The sequence below is a fragment of the Gopherus flavomarginatus genome, chromosome 9 (assembly GCF_025201925.1).
Source record: "Gopherus flavomarginatus isolate rGopFla2 chromosome 9, rGopFla2.mat.asm, whole genome shotgun sequence".
Classification (NCBI taxonomy): Eukaryota; Metazoa; Chordata; order Testudines; family Testudinidae; genus Gopherus; species Gopherus flavomarginatus.
The window spans coordinates 22,108,069-22,132,711 of NC_066625.1; the positions used below are offsets into that span (position 1 = coordinate 22,108,069).

Genomic DNA, 24,643 nt, shown 5'->3' on the forward strand with positions numbered 1-24,643 from the left:
GCTGCAACTCAGACCCAGGGTCCAGTCCATGTCCCCAAAGCTGCAGACTTAACTGAAAACAGTTTAGCAGATTACCTGCCTCGAGCACCCGGACACCTAGCTCCCAATGGGCTCCAAACCCCAAATAAATCCCGTTTTACTCTGTATAAAGCTTATACAGGGTAAACTCATAAATTGTCCGCCCTCTGTAACACTGATATACAGAGATACACATCTGTTTGCTCCCCGAGGTATTAATCACTTACTCTTGGTTCATTAATAAACAAAAGTGATATTATTAAGTATAAAAAGTAGGATGTAAGTGGTTTCAAGTAATAACAGCCAGAACAAAGTGAGTCGCTAAGCAAAATAAAACAAAAAACCGCAAATCTAAGCCTAATACATTAAGAAACTGATTACAGGTAATATCTCGCCCTCAGAAGTTCCAAGAAGCTTTTTTCACAGACTAGGCTCCTTCCTAGTCTGGACCCAATCCTTTCCCCTGGTACAGTCCTTGTTAGTTCCAGCAGACATCTTAGGTGTTAACTAGGGGTTTTGTCATGACTGGCCACCTTTGTTCTGCTCCACTCCCTTTTATTGCTTTGGCACATGGTGGGAATCTTTTGTCTCTCTGGGTCCCCACCCCTCCTTCTGAATGGAAAAGTACCAGATTTAAGATGGATTTCAGCAACAGGTGACATGGTCACATGTCCCTGTGAGACCTCATTCTTCATTATCCACTGGCTGGCCCACACATACACAGGAAGGCTTGCAGGTAAATAAACCCAATCACAACCAATTGTCCTAGTCAATGAGCGCCATCAAGATTCTAAGCCACCATTAATTGCCCACACTTTGCATAATTACAATAGGACCTCAGAGTTATACTTCATATTTCTAGCTTCAGATACAAGAATGATACATGCATAGAAATAGGATGACAACACTCAGTAGATTATAAGCTTTGTAATGATACCTTACAAGAGACCTTTTTATTAAGCATATTCCAGTTATATCCTATTCACATTCATAAGCATATTTTCATAAAGCATATAGAGTGCAACATCACAACACCCACATTGGTATTTCCATGACCTGATGTCATAAACATGATGGTGGATTCAGGTGTTTGACCTCTCACAGGTGGATGCCTTATAAGAACATTATTTAGTTCTAGGCTACTGACCTCCAGTTACAACTAGGTCTCAGTTCTAAGCCAGAAAAGATACTTTTCAGGTCCAACTCTGGAATATATAGTGTCTAGGATTGGATAGTGCCACAGTTAGTCCCCCCGCCACACTGTAAGAGGAATAATCAGCAAGACTTGTCTCTTCTTCATCAAATTCAAATCTGTCTAAACTATGATGGATGACATTATAAGAAAGCATTCCAGACTCCAAAGAGAGCTTTTTCTTTTTCTTTCTTTTCTCCTTTCCTATCCAGTTGGGTTGGGAAAACTTCCTGTTCATAAAATCCAGTATTCTCAGTGGATGGATCCAAAGGCTCATCCACCTGGGAAAATTAATGTATTGATGGACCTTTTGAGCCAAGTTTTCACTCAATAGTTCAACAACTCTGTTAAGAGCTCAGTCTTGTATTCCTTTTTCCCCTACAATTGGAGTAAATATCGTTTTTTTTCCCCTACAGGGACAATAGGCTTGTCTGTGATTCTGATCCAAAGATAAGCAAGTTCTAACATCAGTATTACGTTCCTTTCCTTTCCTGCAGCAAAAGCAGGAGCTTGTACATGTCCCTGATTCTAGTGTATTGATAGGGCTTTCAAATGTTGGTCTAGTTGATACCAAATTGCTGTCAATAGCCATGGTAAGAGATTGGCAATTCTGATCAATATCATAAGTGTGATGTTAATATCTGTAAATTCCTGCTTTCCAAACTATGTGGTCTACTGCATCTGATAAGGGGTGGATGTCTCCACCCAGGTTCAGAGTTCCTGTGGCCAGCAGCCTGACTCTGAATTGCTGGGACACTTGATTATGAATGTTACACTGAGGGATAAAAGATTCTGTTGAAAAGTAGGAGACCTTGATCTGTCAAACCTACTCTATAAATTGAAAGAGATTCGCCATCTGAGCATTTCCTAAAAAGGTGGACCTGATAACATCCTTGGCTGTTAGTTTGTACAATTATACCTGGAATACTAAAAATAAAAAACTTTGACATCTACAAAGTGGTATTTGGTTGTCATTTCTGTTCCAGCCTCTGATATACAGATCATCAGCCTTTTCTCACCTTGGAATAACCTTCTGGATTCAAGTCCTTGCTCTGAATCAGGAGGCTTTGGGCTGTTGTTCCCAGGCTGCTTTTCTGTTGTTGTCACTATTGCCCATTGACTCTTGCATTGTTATGCATTGCTTCCCTCCTCTCATGCTTCCTTTCGTTACAGAACATGCTGTCCTTTCTGTCTTGACCCCCTACTTCAAGACTGATCCAGCCCATTGAAGTCAATAGGAATTTTTATGAAGACTTTAATGGGAAGAGGATTGTTCTCAAAATTATGGCAATAACTGGGAGAAATGGAATCAAGCAATTGTGTACTCAGCTGCTGCATTGAGAGCCACATGAGTATTTTTTACTATATTGTAGAATATTGTGCCAGGGTAGCCTGTACTCCACTGATTTTGTTTTTGGCCATCCCTGTAATATGACAAAAGAAGAAAATGTTTGCTTAACATCTTTCTTTGATGCTTATTTTCTGGTGAAAATTGTATTTTGGCAAACCATTTTTCATGTATTATTTAAGAGTTTTTGATCCAAGTATCATAAATTAATTGTCAGTTTATGTATTTTGCCAAAAGGTCTGTGTAGAAACTTTTAGACCTTATAACATATTTTACTGGACTGTTGATTCTTTAAAAGTAGAGTAATTTTGCTGAAAAACAAATAAATGTGTAAGGACAGATGATCTGTGTTTCAGCTGTCTGTTCCTTTCTGAGAAATCACATTTGGTGTTCACAGTTTGATTGGAAATTGTTCAGTCTCTTTGAGTAGTTATGACTTTCATTTATATTCTCTGTTGAACGTATTGGAGAGCAGCTAGAGATCCAGTTTTGTTTGATTTTTACTTACGTGTGGCTGATTGCTGGGGTCCCCATGACATGCTTTGGTATTGTGGATTGACTTTGTAGGGTGAGAGTTCTATCTGATGTCTTGTTTTTCAGTGTCCATTCATGTCATCGGGAGGAAATGTACCATTATGAAAAGTACAGATCTTTCTAATTGGTGTAAAAGAAAGATCAGCTCTCTTTCCAAGGAACTTGATGTCCATGCATCAGTTCTGATCATAGCTATCGTTTGCCCGCAGCCCACACAGTAGCTTTTTAAAACAGGAGCTGAATTTTCACATGTGTGGCAATGGTATCTTTTATTCTGTTAAAAATGTGTACATCTTGAATTGGCTTAGTTTTCTGGGGGCCTGTGCATTTGAAGAAATTGACTGGAACTATTCCATGCCCAGAGGGCAGCTTATATACTTGAGATGGTGTGGTATGAGGTGCCCGCTAGTACTCTATCTTACTACTGCTTCCTTCAAGGATCAAAAAATTGAGAGCTAGGGGACCCTCAACAATGTCATGCTAAGGAATAAGACCCAATAATTCTGCGAGCTATCATCAGGAAAGCAGAATTACCAGGTAAGTAATTTTCTCCAAGTCTGTTAACTCATGTGGTTAACTCAAATTTTTTTATTGCAATTAAAAAAACTATTCAGGATTAATTCTGCTGTTAAACAATAGAATACCAATTGAAATTTATAAAATATTTTTGGATGTTTTTCTACATTTTCAAATATATTGATTTCTATTACAACACAGAATAGAAATTGTATAGTGCTCACTTTATAGTATAAATAGTATTTTTCATTTCACCTCGTACATGTACTGTAGTGCAATCTCTTTATTATGAAAGTGCAATTTACAAATGTAATGGTTTTTTTGTTACATAACTGCACTCAAAAACAAAACAATGCAAAACTTTAGAGCCAACAATGTCCTACTTCTTGTTCAGCCAATCGCTAAGAGAACACATTTGTTTACATTTACGGGAGATAATGCTGCCTGATTCTTATTTACAATGTCACCAGAAAGTGAGAACAGGCATTTGCATGGCGCTGTTGTAGACGGCATCGCAAGATACTTACGTGCCAGAGGCACTAAATATTCATGTGCCTCTTCATGCTTCGGCCATCGTTCTGACATCTTCTGCAAATGTAAACAAACTTGTTTGTCTGGGTGATTGGCCGAACAAGAAGTAGGACTGATTGAATATATAGGCTCTGAAGTTGTATATTGTTTTATTTTTGAATGCAGTTATTTTTTGTACATAATTCTACATTTGTAAGTTCAACTTTCATGATAAAGAGATTGCACTACAGTACTTGCATTAGGTGAACTGAAAAATACTATTTTTGTTTTTTACAGTGCAAATATTTGCAATAAAAATAAAGTGAGCACTCTACACTTTGTATTTTGTGTTGTAATTGATATCAATGTATTTGAAAATGTAGAAAACATTCAAAAATATTTAAATAGTATTCTATTATTGTTTAACAGTGTGATTTAATTTTTTTTTATTTGCTTAACAGCCCTAGTTTTGTATAATATGTATCATGACAGGGCCTAGACCCTGGCTGAGGCCTTAGAACAGTTGTGCAATACAGGTAATAAACAATAATGAATTGTATGCATTGCCAGGAAGATGTCTCATGACTACTGTCAACAATTAATAATATTTCTCCTCTGGGTTGCTAGTCTTTTTTTAAAGTCTAGTTTTGGTTTTGTAGAACAAGATGCACATTTTCTTGTTGCTCTTTATCTTACTCCATAGAGTCATTTCTTCATAAACCAAAATGTAAATTTTTATTATTTTAAGTAAGCGATTGTACATACCTTTCCTTATCAGGTTGTAACATGAATTTTGATTTCACAACTCACATCTGTAAAATAACTGTTATTTTGGATAAAGTAACCATTTTCATGGGAAAATTTTTATTTATATGAAAGAACCAGTGTATTTTACAGAAAAATAAAAATAAAACTGTCTACTGCTGAAATTGCAAGGAATACCACAGGCAGCTCTGAGTTGTCTTCTTTTTCAGTATTGGTTTAGTTATTTCTGGAAAAAAGAAAATATGACAGCCTAGAACTATTTGAGAAGGACAGGGAAGTCTCTTGATCATCTTTTCAGCTTGCTTTTTCATTAAAAGGCTCTAATTTAGCTATTGGGGAACATGGAAAGTGGCTTGAATTTTAAGAAAACGTTCATGACTTGAACAAAAGAAAGTGTTGCTGTCAACCTAACATTCATGGGTGTGGTTAATTAGAAAAATTGCATATATAAAAATGTTTTATCCAAGCTCTTTTTAAGTGATCATATATTCTTTGTGGCAAGACTCCATTTAAAAGTCAGTCTTAGGTATGGTATCACAGTGGTGTATTGATAACAGCTACAGCAGGGGTTTTCAAACTTCATTGCTCCACAACCCTCTTCTGACAACAAAAATTACTATGTGACCCCAGGAGCACCACCCTGGGCGGGGCAGGCCAGAGCCAGAGTTGAAGGTCTTCAGACCCAGGTGGTGTGCCAGTAACCTGAGCCCTGCTACCCAGGGCTGAAGCCCTCAGACTTCAGCTTTGGCTCCAGCAAGTCTAACACCAGCCTTAGTGACCCTATTAAAAAAGGTCCCGACCCACAGTTTGAGAACAGCTGATCTAGAGCATTCATTGCCTGTAGGTGTTCCAGATGTTGGACTGATCATTCAAAGATACGAATTCATCCCCACCAAATAATTGATTCTTGTTGCTGCATTGTTTATATTATTTTTTAAATACATGCAGTTTAGGTACATAAGGAAATGTAAAACCAAGCTTAAAAATCAATTACTTATCAAACTACTTTTAATTTTGTTTCAGTGCCAGAAGCACAGAACTTATTTGACGATTCAGTTAAATAAAACAATACTTTTTTAGATTAGTAAAGGTTGAGAATTAAAAAAAAAATGTTAATCTTTGGGAAAATCTTTTAAGAATTAATTATTTAGATGCTTTCTAAATAAGATGAGCATGTAAAAATAAGCTTTAAGTAAGCCTATTCTGTTATAAAACAGAAATGGACAGAAATTATCTTTGTTAGGTGACTTCACAACTTTTGGAAATACACTCCTCTGTATAATCTCTAGAAAATTATAGAAACTACTATCATAAACAGTTTTTTTTAAATTATATGACTATTTGAAAAAGAAAACCTCAAGCTTTTTGTAAAAGTAGTTAATGGCATGTAAGAATTAACAAAGTCTATAACAAAAGGTGAAGGAAAATATTAAGTCTATATATACCATGGCACTATATACCAAAGAAGTTCTGGAGAAAATGTTAACAGATACAGTGTCCTTGTGGCACCTTAGAGACTAACACATTTATTTGGGCATAAGCTTTTGTGGAGTGGAAAATACAGTAAAGAGGTATAAATACAAAGCATATGAAAAGATGGGAGTTGCCTTACCAAGTGGGGGGGTGGCAGTGCTAACGAGCCAGTTCAATTAAGGTGGAAGTGCGCTATTCTCAGCAATTGACAAAAAGGGGAGGAAATCACTTTTGTAGTGCTAATGAGGCCAATGTAATCATAATGACCCATTTCAAACAGTTAACAAGAAGGTCTGAGTATCAGGGTGGGGGGTGCGAGGGGGAGGGGGAATTAGTTTTTGTAGTGACTGATCCACTCCCCGTCTTTATTCAGGCCGAATTTGATGGTGTCCAGTTTTCAGATTAATTCCAGTTCTGCAGTTTCTCATTGGAGTCTGGTTTTGAAGTTTTTTTTTTTGTTGAAGAATTGCCACTTTTAAGTCTGTTATTTAGTGTCCAGGAAGACTGAAGTGTTCTCCTACTGGTTTTTGAATGTTATAATACTCGATGTCAGATTTGTGTCCATTTATTCTTTTGCGTAGAGACTGTCCAGTTTGGCGAATGTACATGGCAGAGGGGCACTGCTGGCACATGATGGCATATATCACATGGGTAGATGTACAGGTGAATGAACCCCTGATGGTGTGGCTGATGTGGTTAGGTCTTATGATGATGTCCCTTGAATAGATATGTGGAAAGAGTTGGCACCGGGGTTTGTTGCAGGGTTTGGGTAGTGTTTTTGTGGTGTGGTGTGTAGTTGCTAGTGAGTTTGCTTCAGGTTGATGGGCTGTCTGTGAGGACTGGCCTGTCTCCCAAGGTCTGTGAGAGTAAGGGATCGTCCTTCAGGATAGGTTGTAGATCCTTGATGTGCTGGAGAGGTTTTAGTTGGGGGCTGTAGGTGATGGCTAGTGGCGTTCTGTTACTTTCTTCGTTGTGCCTGTCCTGTGGTAGGTGACTTCTGGGTACCCTTCCGGCTCTGTCAGTCTGTTTCTTCACTTCACCAGGTGGGTATTGTAGTTTTAAGAATGCTTGATAGAGATCCTGTAGATGTTTGTCTCTGTCTGAGGGATTGGAGAAAATGTGGTTGTATTTTAGAGCTTGGCTGTAGACAATGGATTGTGTGATGTGGTCTGGATGAAAGCTGGAGGCATGTAGGTAAGTATAGTGGTCAGTAGATTTCTGGTATAGGGTGATATTTATGTGACCATCGCTTATTTGCACTGTAGTGTCTAGGAAGTGGATCTCTTATGTGGACTAGTCCAGGCTGAGGCTGATGGTGGAGTGGAAATTGTTGAAATCCAGGTGGAATTCCTCAAGGGCCTCCTTCCCATGGGTCCAGATGATGAAGCTGTCATCAATGTAGCACAAGTAGAGTAGGGGCGTTAGGGAATGGGAGCTGAGGAAGTGTTGTTCTAAGTCAGCCAAAAAAATGTTGGCATACTGTGAGGCCATGCGGGTACCCATAGCAGTCCTGCTGACTTGAAGGTATAAATTGTCATCTTTGTAAGACCAACGTTTTGCAAGTACATCATTGTTTATGATTTTAGAGGCTTCCTTGAAATATTGTTTGGATGGTGATATTTCTACAGTGGTACACTGTCCTTCCTGGCCAAGCATTGGATATGATGCTTGTAGGTGAATAAAGACACACAGGGATGGATTTAAGTGGCAAGTGCAACCCTATTATCTTTACAGTATGAAAGGGTGCTATATGCTCATCCCACTCCTATCTCTTATGTATTAGGCATTTAACTGAGTCTAGTGAGGAATTACAGAACTCCCACCATACCCCAGAACTCACTTCTGAATCATCTTGCCCTCCCTCTCATAAGGGGGATGTAGAGCATCACAGGGAGAACCTCTGTGCGCGAAGACTTCAGGTCTCCCCGAGGCACAAGCCCTACTAGCAAAGTCACATGTATCTCTTACCTCTGGGAGCTGACCTTTTCAGAATTGCCAACCTCAAGAGATCTAAATCATGAGTCATACCCCCTCAAAAGGTCAAACATCATGAGTTGTACCTCAAAAAAAATGAGTAAAACACAATATAATCTTTTAAAAAAAAATACCCCAGTCTTTCTTTGATTTTTGCCAATCCCCAGTGTGTGTATAGATGTGACAAATAGTGCTGCCCACTCTCCCAAATGTATTGGTTAGGGTGATTTTTGTCACCCGCTGCTCTCCCCCACAAAAGGTCTAACATGAGCCAATGGCTGGACGTTGAAACTAAGATGGATTTGGACTAGAAATGAAGCATACATTTTTGATAGGGAGGCTAATTAACCATTGGAACAACTTGCTGAGGCCTGTGGTGGATTCTCTGTTGCTGATAATTCTTAAAGCAAGATTGACTAACTGACTGTTTTTTCTAACCAGTCTGCTCTAGTTCAGTCAGGAGTTAATTCAGGGAAGCCCTGCTATTCAGGAAGTCAGACTAGATGATCACAATAGTCCCTTTTGGCATTAGAATATATTAATCTGTTCATTCCTTGCTCAGCAGTTAGGCTTGTTCCCCAGGCCCCCTTAGTTCAGCCCCTTTGACTCCATCGACCTCAGTTCAGCCTCCCACCACCTCCTGTGACTATGGTGCCTGGAGAAGCCTCTCTGAGATTGCTCAGTCAGGGCAAACTGCAAAGGATGGGGCAGACGATCCCCAAAACTGGTTGTTTATTCTAATAATTAGATTGATCAACCCAGGAACAAAACAGCTTCTACAATACCATTCTGGTTACCCAGAAGCCAAAAATACAGTTTCCCTTAAGCAATTTAGCCCAGGGCTCCCACTCAGCCAGCCAAGTCAAATATGGTGAGGATTACTTAAAGTCTTACTCACAATGTATAAAGTTCTACTAATCCCAAGAGATTGGATGCATTACCCACCAGGTCAATGAATACTTCAGATTTTACCCAAATACACACTTAACAGACAATTCTTATTAACTAATCTAATATATATTAAAAAAGAAAAGAAAGAGTTATTGTGGTTAAAGATCTTTTTACATACAGATATATGAGTAAAGTTCTTAGGTCAGTTTCATAGTAGAGATGGTGAGCTGCTCAGGGCCGCCAAGGGTGGGTTCAGGCCCCAGTGAAAAAAATTTTCGGGCCCCCCAGCAAGAGTGGACTGGCAAAACAGGGCCGACGAATCCGGGCCCCGGTCATTTGTACCTGCTTCTTCCTCCCGCCCCTCGTCGGCCCTGGAGCTGCTGAGCTGCAGAAAGCTCTTTCAGAATCAATTCCATAAACTGTAATCCAATAGGAGGTCCATGTGTAGAGTCTGTTTAAATTCTTCCATGAGGAATTGCAGGGTAATCCAGAATGGAGCTGGAGACCTCAGTCTTGCGACTTTAAGCTTCCCCTTACCAAGCTTAAGCAGATCTGAGAGGACAGGACCAGGCCCTAGAGTTCTTTTATAGAGCTCTGGCAGGTTATGATAGCTTCTTGACAGCAGGTAACACAGAAGGGGCCTTCCCGGATGAAGAATAGGCAGTGTATATCGTTGCTTTGAAGTTAAACTTCTATTTTCTGTGTACACACAGATAAACTAGTAGTATTAATTAACATAAGGCAATTATCCATTCAGACTTTCCAAGCATTCCTTTATGGCACAGACCATTTAAGCCGAAGACAATATGAGTAATGTTATTTCCTCCAATATCTTACAACATTGATCTTAAGGTTAATTGAACCATCCCCAAGTATACTGTAATTTTAATTAAGACATAAAAGGGAATTAGCATCCACAAGCTAATTTGTTACATTGTTAACATCTAACAAGATAAAGTTAAACACAGACAAGTACAGTTAGTATTTACCTCTAACTCTCTAACAATACAGAATTCTCATCCATTTAACATGGCTTAGGCCTTGGCTACGCTGGTACTTTACAGCGCTGCAACTTTCTCACTCAGGGGTGTGAAAAAACACAACCCTGAGCGCAGCAAGTTACAGCGCTGCAAAGCTCCAGGGTAAACAGTGCCCCAGCGCTGGAAGCGTGGCTCCCAGCGCTGCAAGCTAATCCCCACAGGGAAGTGGAGTATGTGCAGCGCTGGGAGAGCTCTCTGCCAGCGCTGGCGCTGCGACCGCACTCGCACTTCAAAGCGCTGCTGTGGGAGCGCTCCTGCGGCAGCGCTTTGGAGTTTCGAGTGTAGCCAAGCCCTTAGATAACTATCTACAAGGAAATGGCTTTTCAGTACTTCTCTAATATATTTTCTTGAAGGTTGATCTTGGGTCACTTAGTGTGCTGGTTGTTTAACCCTCTCTGTCTCAGTGTCAGACCTCCCCCCCAATTCAATCCCCAGAGCCTCACCTCTGCTCCTCCTGTGGTCCTTAACCAACCTTTTCCAGGCCTGGAGGGCTGCATCAGGGTCCCCTCTCCATCTTCCTAGGCTTCTGGCAGAGATTAATTTTGTGAAGGTCCTGGAGCTTCTTGCATCCTCATGAGGCAAGCCCCAGCACCCTCTGAAATCCTGTTGCTCGTGAAAAAATTGCAAGATTGGCAATTTTGCTTTTAGCCTATATCAGAAGTGGGCAAACTACGGCCCGCAGGCCAGACCATCCTGCCTGGCCCTTGAGCCTACAGTCCCTCCTCTGCTGTCCCCCCCTCCCCCACAGCCACGCTGCCATGCAGGGTGATCTGTGTGGCTGGCTTGCACACTCCTGCTGAGCAGCAGGGCAACATGTCTGGCTCCAGCCAGGCAGTGCGGCTGCCAGACATGCTGTTCTGAGTGGCATGGTAAGGGGGCTGGAGGGTTGGATAAGGGGTGGGAGGTCCTGGGGGGCAGTCAGGGGACAGGAAGCACGAGGTGGTTGGATGGGGTGGAGGTTCTGGGAGGAGGTCAGGGGATGGGGAATGGGAGGGTTGGATAAGCGTGGGAGTCCTGGGGGGCCTGTCAGGGGGCGGGGGCGTGGATAGGCGTCAGGGGATGGGAAACGGGGGGGTTGGATAGATGTGGGGTATTGGGGGGGGCCTGTCAAGGGGCAGGGGTGTGGATAGGGGTCAGAGCAGTTGGGGGACTGAGAGCAGGAGGGTTGGATACGGGATGGGGTCCCAGGGATGGTTGGCGTGGGGGGCTAGGCTGTTTGGGAAGGCACAGCCTTCCTTACCCAGCTCTGCATACAGTTTTGCAACCCCAGTGTGGCCATCAGGCCAAAAAGTTTGCCCACCTCTGGCCTATATCCACACTGGGAACAAGTTGTGATGAAGTAAACATTCCTTAAAATTTCTAATATTAAATTTCTAAGTTCTACCTCTTGTAACCCAAGTGTGCTTCCATGATGCTTTAAGGAAGGTGAAAAAACCCACGGGGCCTCTGCCAATTTGACCCAACAGGAAAAATTTCTTCCCAATTCCAAAACAGATGACAGATCCATAGTATCCTCAAAACACACTCCTCTACTGCAACTACAGGGGAGGAGGAATGGTGGGGCAGCTAAAGGGGAAAAGAGGCCTCAAAAGTCTGGGAGGAGATTTAATTAATGCAGGGGGGAGAGGTAGTGCGGGGCCAATCAGCTCCCAGCTCTCTCCCTGCTGGCCAATGAAAGATAGACAGTCCATGGAGGAGATATGGCCAAGCCCTGCATTCTCAAGCATGAACTATCCCTCTTCCCCTTCTTTCTGGGCTGTCTATCCCACTTCCAGTTCAGTAAATATTCCTCACTCAGTGAGATGTGGAGGAGGTAGCAATGTGAGGATAGATCTTTTAATGTATTTCATGGGAGAAAAGAGAGTGCATTTAGATAATGTTCAAGTTATATGCAGACTAAGAAGAGAGAGCTGACTTTTTCATGAATCCGGATGAAATTTTAATCTAACATAATTATTTACATAAACCATTTTTTGCCACATTTGGCCAGCAAATATTTAGACAATGTATCTGTTACATCTATAACTATAAAGTGTAAATAAAAGTTTTATCAATATATAAACTGTCCACAAATACTGTTGAAAATTGGAGGAAAAAAATGCTATTGACTAAGAGCGGCTTTTCTCCCTAGAGACTCTTTTTGGTAAGCCGAAGTGTGAATCTACAGCAAACTAGCTTGGTGCGTGCTAACTGGCAATTCTGCAGTACCCTAAAAGTTCTGCAGTGCACATTTAAACATTTTAGTATATCAGGTTTGCAGGATGTATGCTTTTTCCCCATTTTTAATATGTTGCCTAGGAAATGTGCATTTCTCTTTTGAAGATAAAATGTCCATGTTTAAAAATAAAATAAGTCCTTGTCATTGGCATTTAATAGCTATTGCAACCATCTTCAGTCTGTGAGAACACTTACGTAAACTTGCTATACAGTACATCAGTTCTTTTAGGGCATTCGTCTAAGGCAGTGGTTCTCAAAATTTTGTACTGGTGACCCCTTTCACATAGCAAGACTCTGAGTGAGACCCCGCCTCCCCAATACATTTAAATCACTTTATTTATTTAACACCATTATAAATGCTGGAGGCAAAGCGGGGTTTGGAGTGGAGGCTGACAGCTCGTGACCCCCCATGTAATAACCTCCCAGCCCCCAGTTTGAGAACCCCTGTTCTAAGGCATTATTGCTGTACCATTGTCAGATAGATGAAAACCAAATATTACTAATAAGCTTTCGGTGAAATTCCAAAATGGATTAACAGGAAAATAATTTTGCTTCTAGAAGTTAAAAACAGAAACATGCATAATGATTTTGGATTCTGTATGTGCTGTTTGTTCTAGTCTCCATTTTACTACTCTGTCTGTTTTGTCTGATTCTATGGAAAAACACCAGGAAATCCCTATTTTGTTGGGAGGCTGAATAAAGTCTACCAGTTTATTATCTTAAATGCCACACGCTTTAAGTTTTATTAGTGTGTATTTCAATTTTTTATATACAGAAACATTTTAAACTCAGAATAACATTTTATGCAGCTTGGCAAAATTTCACGTCTCGAAAAAACAAAAACAGAACCCGACAAAGACAGTCAATGAAGTTACAACTCAGTGCAACCTGTCATATTAATGTAATAAATCTCATTTAAGACAAACTCCTCATGATCTGAATTAGTCATGTAGAAATATTATAAGACAACCCAGAAATGTCAAAAATGTATATTTCCCACATATCAATATTTCAGTATTGAATAGTAGAGAGTTATGGGATATTTATATACTTTTATGTTTAAGCAGATGAAAGTTAGCAGTTAGATAATAGTAAACGTGAATGCAGATGATAAATATTAAGTAATTCTTCAGAATGCAAGAGATTTCAAATAAAGCAAAAAGAGGAAGCAAACGTGTTACCTTTTTTATTTATAAAAATATATTCTGTTAAACTTTTTTTTTTTATAGTTTTCACAATGTGTGTATTGTTATAAAGTATAGCATGAAGTTTTTTTGAAATAAAGTCTAACATCTGTTATTCCAACTGCTGCTGTATATACAGTGCACCATTCTTTATTTATACTAAAGGGCTGGATTAGTGTACTACACTTGCAATAAAGCTCTGGTTTTTACTTTCGTAGTAGTTGTCCATTGTGTTAGTAACTATTTGGAACCAGTTTTTAAAATTAAGAATGAGGTGGTCAGTGCTCAGCTCTGGTTAATATTGATTGTGCTTCTTATTTGAAAAATATATCCATACGTTTGTTCTAGCCTTACTTTTTGAGTATTGAGAAAAGAGATGAACAGATTAAGAATCTTTTAAAAGGCATGACTTATGATTTAAGCATGAAAAGTGACTTAAAAAAGCTGAGAGTTAGAGGATGCCCTGGGGAATTTAAGACTATGGTGAAGTAATCTGTGGTGATCATAATTCTTGATTGGTGATAAAATAATATGATATATCCTCAGTGTTGCCTCTGAAAGTTAAAATGTACATTCTGAAAAACATAGAAGTGATTTAATCTTTTATAGGCAAAACAGCAGTGAATGATAGATAAAAAATCTGTCTTGATAGGTGTACTTAATTTTTCTTATGTGTTCTGTTGCTTGTTTTTTGTAAAGATGCATCTGAAAAAAGCTTTATCTGAAACTTCAGATTTTTGTCAATAGTGTTTAATCAGTAGGTGAACCTAATGTTTACAAAAATGTTGATAAGGTCATAAGCTAATTTGAGAAGTTATTTTTAGTCTCGTCCCTTTTCTAACTTTTAGCATACACCATTCTTCTTCACCTTTGGATAAGATTTAAAGTGTGCTTTCTCAAAGAATTAAATTTGAGGCTGGGGAAACAGAATGGAATGTGTGGACAGCTGAGCTAAAGGGCTCTCTCTGCTCTTTGGGGGTAGAGGCAGTCTCATGTATTTTGCTACTTAGGCCACGTCCAGACTAGGTATTAAAATCAATTTTAGACGCGATATATTGATCTCCGAGCAATCGTTTTTAACCCACCGATGCCGCGGGTTAGTCTGGACGTGCGCTTAGAGACATGGGGGTTGAGGCAATATCTTTTATTGGATCAACTTCTGTTGATAAGAGAGACAAGCTTTCGAGCATCTTCAGGTCTTGGAAATGTACTTTGTCTATACTTCAAACACTACAGCAGTGCAGCTGCACATCTGTGGTAGCAACATTGTAATACTTCAGAGTAGACACTATCTATGCTAGTGGGAGCAATTCTCCTGTCAGCGTAGGTAATCCATTGCCCCGAGAGGCCAGGTGTACATTAGAGACTGATACTGATATAACTACATTGCTCAGGGATGTGAAAAATCCATAACTCTGAGCAATGTAGTTACACCGACCTAACCCCCCATATAGACAGCACTATGTCGATGGGAGAGCTTCTCCCATTGACATAGCTACTGCTTCTTAGGCGAGGCCAGCTCCAGGCAACAGCATCCCAAGCAGGTACTTGGGGCGGCAATCTGCAAGGGGCAGCAGTCCCTGTGGTTTTGCTCCCAAATTGCCACCGCGGACGGTGGGGGCAGTCCGTGCGCCGTTAGGGCGACGCACGTTTCGGCGACTGTGGCAATTCGGCGGCAACTTCTATATTCAGGTGTCCTCGGCGGCACGGCTTCTGTCTTCCGGCTAAAGACGGAAGCTGCCGCCGAATTGCCGCCGCCGCGGAAACACGCGTGCCACCCTAACAGCACATGGACTGCACCTCCACTCCCTATCCGCGGCGCCAATTCAGCGCGCTGCTTGGGGTGGCGTAAACAGTAGAGCCGGCCCTATTCTTAGGGAGGTGGATTAATTACGCCAATGGGAGAAGCTCTCCCGTTGGTATAGGAACATCTTCACTAAAGCGCTACAGCAGCACAGCTGGAGCACTGTTTGTGAAGAAAAACCTTGAGAGAGGTGTAGTTTTACAGATTTAAAATTCTAGTGTAGACCAGGCCTCTGAGTGTCACAGTTAAATACTAGGTGGACATTGTTTAGCATAAATGGTTAACATATATTTCAAGGGACCATTCAAGGTGAAGTGGCCTGTTAACACCTCTTCAGTTTTGGGGAGAGGAGTTGGGGTGGCGGCAGGGCCGGCGCTTCCATTTAGGTGACCTAGGCGGTCGCCTAGGACGCTAGGATTTGGGAGGGCGGCATTTTGCCACCTTCGGCTGCAGTTCGGCAGCGGGGGGTCCATCCGCGCTCCGGGTCTTCGGAAGCAATTCTGCGGCAGGTCCTTCACTTGCTCGAGGACCCACCGCCAAAGTGCCCCGAAGACCGGGAGCCGCGGAAGGACCCTCCCGCCGCAGAATTGTCACCAACGACCGGGAGCGCGGGAAGACCCCCGCCTAGGGCGCCAAAAACCCTGGCGTCGCTCCTGGGTGCCAGGAGAGGAGTGTTAGTGAGTTATAGATTGTTGTAATAAGCCATAAATCCAGTGTCTCTCTTCAGTGTGGCCTCTATGTCCTCATTCTCTAAGGAAAACTGCTTTACAATTTCAGAAGACGAACCTAAGTGCTTAAATTCATAACTTTGCTAGACAGTTAAAATCATAGAGTGACTAGAGATACGGGTTTATGGCTTATTACAACAATCTATAACCCACTATCCCCCCGTCCCAGTTACTCCTCTCCCCCACATCCCGTGTCTGAAGAAGTGTTACCAAGCCACTTAACCAATATTGGTCCCTTGAAATATGTATTAACTACTGCGAAACAACTTGTTCCATCTTGTATTTAGCATTTCACAGACCTTAAGAGTTCTGTGTAAGCTTGAAAGCTCGTCTCTCTCTCCCTCTCCAACAGAAGCTGGTCCAGTACATATTAACTCACACACCGTGTCTTTCTTACTAAATATAAGCCAGTTATTCCAAGTCCCATTTATGACTATCAATTTGACATTAGAAATGTTTGCAGCACTCCGACATAACTGAAAGCAGCACTGCGCTGATCAGAGATCGTATGTGTATGTATGTACATCAGTGTGTACACCCAACTGAATTTTGAAGATGGAACTAGAATCTTCTCAAAGCTCAGTGTTCAAGTGAAGTAGTTTTTGTTTTTGTTTTTTTGTGGTAGAGCAAGTGCTGACAGTATTTTCTTCCAGGACACAACGGCAGGGACACTGGGTTTTTATGACCTGCTTCTGGTGCATTGAACAGGAATCATCCAGTAGGATCAAGAGGCATATTTTACACAATTAGCTGTCTCTGGTTGAAGGGATGGGTACTGATGCACCTCTGTCTTTGCATCTTCTTTTATGGTTCTAGAACCATTGTAGTAGTAATGGATGATTTGTGGGCGAATTAGGAAGGAGTGGAAGAACATTTTGACTGCAATCTAGAGAAAATGAACAGCAGCGAAGAAACAAAATCCTAAGAGAGAGAGATGAGTCATAGGAATACAAAGAGAAAAGCTTTCTAAATGATACACCCACCGAGTCTGTCATAAGTAATATTTTTACTTTGCCTCACTTATCAGTACAGGTTTTGAGAAATTATATAACATCTGAATTTTTTCCTAAGGCCCACTCCTAATTTGATGAGGGATGGTTTGGATACTTCAAAAAGAAAAGATGATGCAGGTGGACATGTTCTATTGTGGACATAATCCAGTGTTGCTAGTGAAGAGCATATGAGAAAATGACTGAGGTTTTGAGTAGAGACATACACGTATTTATCTTGATGGCTGGACAGCTAATCAAGGACTGGTATGATCTGTTCCAAGCTTTTGGGTCTCTTTTCTTTAGAAAAGGAGAATTTGAGAATTACTGGTCAATTTATTTCATTCCCATGTCCCATTTTTTTTCTTTCATCGTCATCTTTCCCCATCTATATACTTATGTCCTCTCCTCTGCTTTACTATTACATTTGTAGGTTTTTCCTATTTTCTTTAACAGATATCTCACTACTCACTTGACTGCGTTGCTCTTTGTCAAAATTAATCCTTTTAATGAGTCCCAGTGCCATGCTAATTAGCACTTCAGGAGCATGTTTGGCTGGGTCAAGGTAATGAGGTGAGAAGTGGCTTTTTTAAATACTTTTGAAAAACAAAACTATCACTGTCTTTTATTGTGTATTTGTATAGGGCCTGGCACCATGAAGCTTCAATCCCAGTGGGTTGCAGCTATGATACAAATAATAATAGTGCTCAGCAAAATTATGTTAACTCTCAGGCAAATATTTCTGTGCAACTTCAATAAATATTAGCCAAGTTGTTAAGCAAAAGAGGGTGCTTTTACAAATTGTTTGTCTGAGATTCAAGGTCAATGTGGTTTTGTTGGTATAAAGTACATTCTTCAGTTGTCAAGTAGCTGCCTGTTTGTTGAATGCCAGAGGGGAAACAAACACTTATTTTTGCTTATCATTTTGTTCTGTGGGACATAATAAACTGGTTGGATAAGTTTCTGTAAATCTGAGGCAATAAAATGCTCTTTTTTTTTTTCTGCCTTGCTATTTCCAAGTTTTTTTACATTTGGCTTCTTCAGTAGCTTTTTCACTAAATTAGTGGGGATTCAATTCTATTTTTTTGTTTCTACAGTCCAAGTGCATTACTTTGACTCTAAGTGCCACATGTACTGTGTGCCATGGGTGGCTGGTGAACCTGCCGTTGGGGGAGGCTAGCCCCTGACCCCTCCCATTCTGCCCAAGGCCCCACCCCTCGCCCTCCTCTTCTGCCCCCACTCCTCCACAGGAGCCCAGTGCACCCCCACCTCCCAACCCCAGAGCTTTGGATGGGTATGGCTGCAGCGCCCCCAGCCCCGGAGCTCTGGGTGAGCCCCTAACCCAAGCACCAGGCGGGCGGCATGGCCCCAAGCACCAGCACCAGCCGCCTTGAGTCCCGGAGGCTCACACCAGCCAGCCTGGGGTAGGAAAGAGTGGGTAGGATGAAGGAACAGCAGGAAGGAGTCTGGAGCAGGGCATGGGCGGGGCTACACAGAGCTGTTTGGGGAGGCACAGCCCCTGGCCTATGATACCTGCTGCCCATGCTGTGTGCACTCTCTCATGTTTTTCCAGTTTTTTTCTTTTTTTTCCCTCAGAAAATACTGGTTCTAAATAACATGCACATGGGATTATCAAAACTGTTTACAGAATATTTAAGTCCTAGTATAAGTACAAATATGAGGTTGGTATACTAACAAATAACAGAATTCTGAATTATTTTTATGGCATACTTTTTCCGCTTAACTGATAGTGAAGCATGCAGTAAGAATCATTGGGCCCTATTGTCACCTAGGAATAAATTGTCAGGAGAGATGAAACTCTGAGTTTCAACTGGTTGGGGTTGGAGTTTATTACTCACTCTTCCATCAGGAATATAAGGAGGATTGACATGGCTTGTACCATATACTAAGGCAGGGGTAGGCAACCTATGGCACGTGTGCCGAAGGCGGCACGCAAGCTAATTTTTCAGTGGCACTCACACTGCCCAGGTCCTGGCCACTGGTCTGGGAGGCTTTGCATTTTACTGTAATTTTAAATAAAGCTTCTTAAGCTTTTTAAAAACCTTATTTATGTTACATACAACTATAGTTTAGTTATATTTTATAGACTTATAGAGAGAGACCATCTAAAAATGTTAGAATGCATTACTGGCACTTGAAACCTTAAATTAGAGTGAATAAATGGAAACTCAGCACACCATTTCTGGAAGGTTGCCTACCCTTGTGCTAAGGAAACCCCTATACCTGTAGACCCAAATGAGAGAATATGGACTAGTCTAAATTCCATTAATTAGTTTATTAGATTTCTGTTTAAAAGTATCAGACGTGAGAATGCAAAACTGAAAAATTGAACCAATGCTGAACTCTGTTCTGAAGTATAGCACTAGTGAGATACTGCTGTACACTTTGTATTCTGTGTTGTAATTGAAATCAATATATTTGAAAATGTAGAAAAACATTCAAAATATTTAATAAATTTCAATTGGTATTCTATTATTTAACAGTGTGATTAGAAGTGCTATTAATGACAATTTTTTTTAGTTAATCGAATGAGTTAACTGTGATTAATGGACAGTCCTACTTAAAATAACTAATCGCAGTGGTGTGAACTATGTTAAGGTCAGTCCCTCAGGCCCTGGCAAGGAGAATGCTTGAAGAAGCAGGGAAAATACATGAGGGAGACTTTGAAACCTACTGTGTTCCCTGGAGCTCCATAACATGCAGATGGGATGAAGAAGTAGCAGGGATATGGCGAGTGGATCCACAACAAATGGCACAGATCAGCACAGGAGGGTGCAGAGTATCATAGCAGCTACATCATGCCATAGCAAGCAAACTGTGCAGGTACTTCACATCCTACCTTTAGTTAGGAAGTGGGATTGCTCCCTCCCTACACCTATCTAGTTCTTTTATGCAAAAGCCTTTTACTCAAATTTTGCCTAGGAACTAAGATTTTAGTATTAATTACTGGTGCCCCATTATTGTTAGATATGTATTGTGGGATGAGTTACATTTCACTTTTTACAGTGGAGCCATTCAAGGTATCCCTTGATGTTTTTTAGTGGATTTGTGTATTTTATAAAGATGTTTGTTAGTGTAAATGTATAAATATAAAAAGTAAAGTATCCTAAAAGAATTAACAATACTTTTGCTGTGTATCAGCATGAACTCACTGAAGTAGAAAAACAGTCCATTTCCGCATAGTTTTGAACATGAAATTATATGAGTTAGCCCTTTTCGACTTTCCTTAAGCTTTAGGAATGTTGAGCAATATGAAGATGGATTTCATTGTATTCTCATTGGGAAGCCCTGCCTCGAGTGCCTTCCTGTGGAAGGTCATGGAATGACTGGTGCACCTGCCTCAGTTATCTCTCTCAGATATTCCAAGGACTCCACAACGTTCTCTTTTAATTTAATAATATCCTCCTTGGGGCCAGTTTATTACAAAAACCTCATGCAAAATAGTCCATAAAAATCCTCCAAATAATCCATTTATAACCAATGTGTATATAGTCTTAAAATTTGCACATCCTGTAGTCCATTTACAAAGAGCAAACCATACTGTGCCATCTTCCATCACACCTAGGATTCTTATCAGTCCTTTTCTGTCTCTCTGCCAGGATAGCAACCTCAACCCTTCCAGCTGGAGTGTAACCCCATTCTTCCCAACAGGAACCCTGATAGCCTCTCTCCTTGGAAATCATCCTTGCCAGGGGAGCATCCCTCAGGCCTTCTCACTGTTCCTATGGGTCCAGTTCTCCAGCATGAAGATGTTAGTGGATAAGCCCTGTTTCTTCACTGCCTTTGGCACTCTCCAGCCCATGGCTTTGGCTCTCCAGTTTAGACATCAGCAGGCAACTCCCTCTGCTGTTCTCTGGCCTTCAGTCCTCTGGCCCTGGCTCTCTGGCTTGGGGAGGTCAGCCAGTAAACCCCTCTTGCTTCTCCCCTGCCTTCAGCCTTCCCTTGGAAACCATCTACAGCTTCCTTCCAGGAACTTCTACAGTTTCCTGCTCTTTGGGAGCGCTTTCTTAAAGGGTCCGTGTCCCTCTTGACCAGTAGAATCTCAAATACTCCTGAGCTTTTAAACATTTGTGGGGGGTGGGAAATGTACCAACATACAAAGGAGTTGAGCTCCACTTGACCTTTTGAAGGTGGTGGAACTTGCAGATATCTGCATATTATTTTCTTTCACTAGGAAATTTTCCTCCATAAAAGTAAAATTCCCTTTGTATGTTTCCTCTTTACAGGTTGTGATGTGAAATTGCTGTATGAATTTTTGCATTTCCCCACAGTTCAGTTGTAACAAAGCTGGTGGTACTAATTCTCTGCTTCTTCCCCTTCACACCCTCTAACCCATTTTATTCTGGGAAAATTAGATCAATAAATTGTCAAATAGCATTGTTACATGTGAGGATAAGTTTTTCTGTTTTTTGTTTGTTTGAAAACAAATTCATGGATTTTTGGATTAGGAATAGTTTTGTTTTAGAAACTTCTCACAGTGGTATGATGACATCTTAGTACTTAAGGAATACCAAATTATGATTTATGTAAATATTTCAGTAGTGTAATATTTACACTTCTGCAGTACTTTCCATATGAGGATAGGAAAGGGTTCAGATACTCCTGTAACAAGGTCCATATAGAATAGATAGCTAGCATTTTACAAGCACTAATGAGTTACTCATAATTTCCAGTGGGATAAATTGCACACCTCATTTTACAGATGGGTAAACTGAGGTGCATAGACATGAAGGGACTTGCCCAAACTGTCACAGAATGTCTGTGACAGAATTGGGTGTATGAGCCCAGTCTCCCAGTTCCCAGTCTTATGCCTTAATCACAAGACATTCCACCTGTTTAAAACTGACAGGTATTGGATGTGAAAGCACATTAGGAGTTACTTAGGTGATTAATTCAAATGAAGTTAATTAGTCAGAATCTTTTATAATGTAAGTGCACACGCGCACACACACACACACAGAAGAAGATCCAAGGGAATCAAATTGTGAAAAACTGAAGCTTCTATCACTCTATTCACAAAGTAACCTTAAGCTTGTTACAGAGAGGATAGCTGCTGTTGGAGCTTCCTTTACACAGTGTTAATTCTCACATGGGAGCACTGCAGACTCTGAAATTGAAAAGTTATTTATCATCCCTTCTTTTGTTTTCATATAAGTCTGAATAAAAGCTGCCAGTCATGTAAAAGTAAGTTAATATGGGAGAAGAGCACAAGGGAGAGGGCTTCCTGTAATTGTGTCCATAGCCTATGCTGTTCTAAATGCCTCTACTGAGTCTGTCAGTTAACACAAACGGTGGTGGTCAGTTGATGATGTGGGAGTGGGACCCCATAAACTCAGTATGAGGAGGAGGGTGAGTTGAGGTCCCCATTTCCTTGATTCCCGTTGGCTGCTTAGGTGGAGCTAGTCAAATTCTATACCTGTCCCCAACCTATCACCTCTATTAGATCCTCTTCCACCATGGCTCTTTGAGGTTCCTGGTTCCCTTTATCCCTATTAGTTCCTGAATTTCCCACTTACCCCTTTTAGCTCTCCTCTCCCCAAATTAGCTCCTGTGTCAATGCCTTCCTTACTAGCTCCCATTTCCTGATGAGTCTACTTTCCTCATTGCTCCCATGTGCAGGACCACCCAGAGAGGGGGGCAAGTGGGGCAATTTGCCTCAGGCCCCGAGCGCTGCAGTGGCCCCCATGAGAGTTTTTCGGGGCCCCTGGAGCAGGGTCCTTCACTTGCTCTGGGGGCCCCAGAAAACTCACGGGGCCCGAGCCCCCCAAGCTTCTTCCACTCTGGGTCTTCAGTGGTGGGGTGTCCTTCCACCCCAGGGCGGAAGGATCCCCCCCGCCGCTGAATTACCGCCGAAGTGCTGGGTCTTCGGCAGTAATTCCGCAGCTGGGGATCCCCCGCCATGGGTCTTCGGGACACTTCGGCAGCAGGTCCCAGAGCGGAAGGACCCCGTGCTGCTGAATTACCGCCGAAGCGGGGACCCCCGGCCACCGAAGACTCCCAGGTCCTCTGAATCCTCTGGGCGGCCCTGCCCATGTGTCCCATTAGCTCCTTGTCACCCCCTTTTCCTTCGGGAGTTTCTCTTACAGCATGAAGCTTTGTAATGATTTCAGTTTGATTTAAGGTTATGAAAGGGAAAAAAATTGCTGCTGTTCTCTGATGAACTATAATCCTCATTACAGGAATCAGTTCACTGATTAAGGTTGATACATGCTGGCAGCATGTATGAGAAGGCTGACTATGCAGATAAACAGAGGGCTTCATTCACCGGGGTTGCTTTTCACTAGTGCTAAATTAGCACTTTTTTTTTAAGTTGAAAATAGATTATATGCAAAATACATTAAAAATTCTAAAATATGCCACATGTAGTTGGATAGAACTTGTCTGCTATGCTTCATTGATGTGAACAGCGTGAATAGAGGTTGCAGTGAATTGCATGCAACCTTTGCTTCTTCTGTTGTTTGCTTGGATACTGTGGCTTCTCGGCAAAAAAGAAACTAGGGTGGACTACTATGCTTCTGGAGTGCCCCATTGACTTCATGGGGGCTTGTCAGAGCCACGGTAGTCTGTCCAGGTGATTTTTATTTTCAGGATTGAATCTTATGTTTCTGTTGGATTGGACTCCTAATTTATTTTTCAGATGAAAGTTTAACATTTGCAGAATATTGTTCAATGAGTAGCTGCTGTAGGCACCTTAAAATTGCCTATTGAATTTGTTGTTTTTCATACCCCCAGTTTTCTCCATAATAGAGAGCTACTGGAGATTCATTTGCCAACTCTTATACAGGGTTTTGAGGATGTGTAATGATATATCACTTCTAATAATTGATTTTTTTCTCCTGTTTCTGTTCTTAAGAAGAGAAGTTAGGTTTTTTGGAGGATGTTGCCCAAATTAAAAGTATCACACGCTCCAGGCTATCAGAGTGAACTTAACTCACCTTTATTTAACATAGGCTGCTTACAAAGGAAAATCAGTTTTAAGTATTTTAAGTCTGTATGCTCACTTAAATAGGATTCACTACAACTTTCATAGGAGTTTTAGGCTCCCATGCTCTCATATCATCAGCTAGCATTACACAATGTATCTGTGAAGCTGGGGATGGAGAATATGCACTGATGCTCAAAAAAGCTAGTGATTTTTTTTAATGCCCTATAGCATTATTATCCAGCCGTTTTTTCTGAATTTGAACTTCTCACTGAGAACTATGCACAGATCGAGTTTCAACGTTCTTCTGGTTTTGAGTTCTATGTGGGGAAAAGAGTAGCAGCAGTGTATTAAAATGGCATAAGTCTGTATTTTCTCACCTTTTCAGAACTCAAGAAAGGCTAAAGGGATTTTGCTTAACTTTAAATATATGTATTTAGAGAGGGAGTCCAAAAGTGACAGTTTTAGAAAGTTAAGAGTGAGTGAAAATGCAGGGGTATAATGGAAGCTGATTTTG

At 41.1% G+C, this 24,643-nt stretch overlaps 1 protein-coding gene across 9 annotated transcripts in view; it reads left to right on the forward strand.

Moving 5' to 3' along the window:
• Positions 1–24,643, forward strand: part of MRTFB (myocardin related transcription factor B) — a 435,216-nt gene that overhangs the window by 267,942 nt on the left and 142,631 nt on the right. Inside the window, exon 1 of one of the 9 annotated variants that reach the window (XM_050967693.1) lies at positions 19,888–20,027. The exons of the other annotated variants lie outside the window; for them this stretch is intronic. The gene's annotated coding sequence lies outside the window, so the exon portion shown is untranslated. Of the gene's footprint in view, positions 1–19,887; positions 20,028–24,643 lie in introns of those variants that run through there. 9 annotated transcript variants of the gene reach the window in all.